The sequence below is a fragment of the Phodopus roborovskii genome, unplaced genomic scaffold, assembly GCF_943737965.1.
Source record: "Phodopus roborovskii unplaced genomic scaffold, PHOROB, whole genome shotgun sequence".
NCBI classification, from domain to species: Eukaryota; Metazoa; Chordata; class Mammalia; order Rodentia; family Cricetidae; genus Phodopus; species Phodopus roborovskii.
The window spans coordinates 31,785,706-31,787,874 of NW_026126470.1; positions in this window are offsets into that span (position 1 = coordinate 31,785,706).

The following is a 2,169-nucleotide window of genomic DNA, read 5'->3' on the forward strand; positions in this document are numbered from 1 at the left end:
CATTTGATTGGAAAATGTTTTCCCAGCCCTTTACTCTGAGGTAATGTCTGTCTTTGGAGTTGAGATATGCTTCTTGTATGCAGCAGAAGGATGGATTCTGTTTTTGTATCTCTTCTGTTAATCTCTCTCTCTCTCTCTCTCTCTCTCTCTGTGTGTGTGTGTGTGTGTGTGTGTGTGTGTGTGTGGGCATGCGCGTGTGTGTATTCACGTGTGGGTGGGTGCATGTACAGAATAGAAGTGGGTGTTTCCCTCAGTCACTCTCCATTTAATTTTACTGGGGTGGGGTCTCTTGTTGAATCTACAGCTCAAGGATTTAGCTGCTATTTCAGAGGACCCACATTTGGTTTCCCACAGACACATGGTGACTCACGATCATTTGTAATTCCGTCCTCAAAGGCACCACTGCCCTCTAGCTAGTCAGGGATGCCTGATCTCTGCCTCTCTATACGGAGTTTTCTGTCCCATCAAGTCCCAACACCCTTCAGCCCCAAATAACTACACAAAGACATATTAATAACACTGTTGGCTGATGGCTAGGGCTTCTTACTGACTAGCTCTGTCTTAATTATTAACACATTTCTATTAATATATGTATTGCCAGGAGACTGTGGCTTATCTATAATCCTTCAAGTTATTCCGTGGGCAGCATGGGGTCTCTCTGCCCTCTCTCTGCCTTCCTTTGCCCAGCCTTTTCCTGGTCTTTCCTGCCTGGCTATTGGCCAGTGTTTTATCCATCAAGCAGTAAGAGAAACATACATACAGAAGGATGTCCTCCATCTTTGGGATTCCAGGTGAATCACTGTGACTACCAACTCTTTCAAAAAAAATAATTTACATACCGACCACATTTTCCCTTCCCTCCTCTCTTCCTGCTCTCTCCCTCCTACCCCTCCTACCCCTCCCCCATCTACTACTCCTCTATGTTCCTGTGAAGAGAAATAGATGAGATTTCCTGGGTGAGCTGGGGGTTTGATAGAGGGGAGGGGATGGGCGATGCTTGCCAAGCTTTTACACAAGTGCTAGAGATCTGAACTCTGATCCTCACACACTTCCAGCAAGATCTTTATCCACTGAGCCTTTTCCCCAGTTCCTCACTCAACTGGTTTTTTGGTTGTGAGCCTAGCCTTTAACGGCTGAGCCATCTCTCCAGCCCAACTCAACTGGTTTTTAAACAAGTAGGATATACATTATCAACAAAATCCCTTGACAAAATCGCTACTTTGGGTTTTCGTGGGAAAACACTTCCAGCATGTTCCCTAACAGCCAAATTGGAAAGCCAGACACATGTGGAAACTTAGGAGGCCTCTTTCTACAAAAAACAGGAGGACTTTCTAACAAACCTATCAATGTTTAACAATTTTAACAAGGTTGTAAAATGTGTCGTCTGTTAGCTGTGAATCATTTCACAGTAAAATCTGTAGATTTCCTAGCAAAGTCATCTCCAGTGCAGGCCGTGTGTTTGCAGCCACACTTGGAGTGATGTGAGTGTGAGAAGCTAAACTGAGATGCCACAAGTAACCCAGATGCTGGGGTGGACAGACCCAGAGTCTGGCGTTCTGTCTAAACCCTCTTTGACAAACGGTTCCCTGCCATTTCCGTCTGAGAGGTAAGATGAAGCAGACACCAACCTAAGATGGGATACAGTTCTGAAAACAGGGCCCTGCTGTCTCCAGACCTTCTGCAATCACCTGTCTTCTGGTCATAACAAAGAAATGGAGATCTAGGGCCTGGAGTGATGGCTCAGCCGTGAAGGACACTGACTGCTCTTTCAGAGGACCCAGGTTCAGTTCCAAGCACATAGCTGGTGATCTACAATAGTCTCCACACCCTCTTCTGACCTCTGTGGAGACTGCACACATATGGTGCACAGACAAAATGCAGGCAACACACACACACACACACACACACACACACACACACACACACACACACATGATAAAGGCTAAAGGAAGGTCTGGGAGGAAGGGAGGAAGAAGCCCACCTCGACAGAAGGAGGTGTGATGTTCCTGTGGGTAGAATTTCACCTAAGGCTGCTGTGGCCTGTCCCACTAAGAGCATGAAAGCAACATGCTACAGGAATGCAGACAACAACATCCGTCCTACCAACTCTCCTGACCCAAAGATTGCCTCTGGAAAGCAGCCTCTGTGCTTTCTCTTAGAAGGCTGATT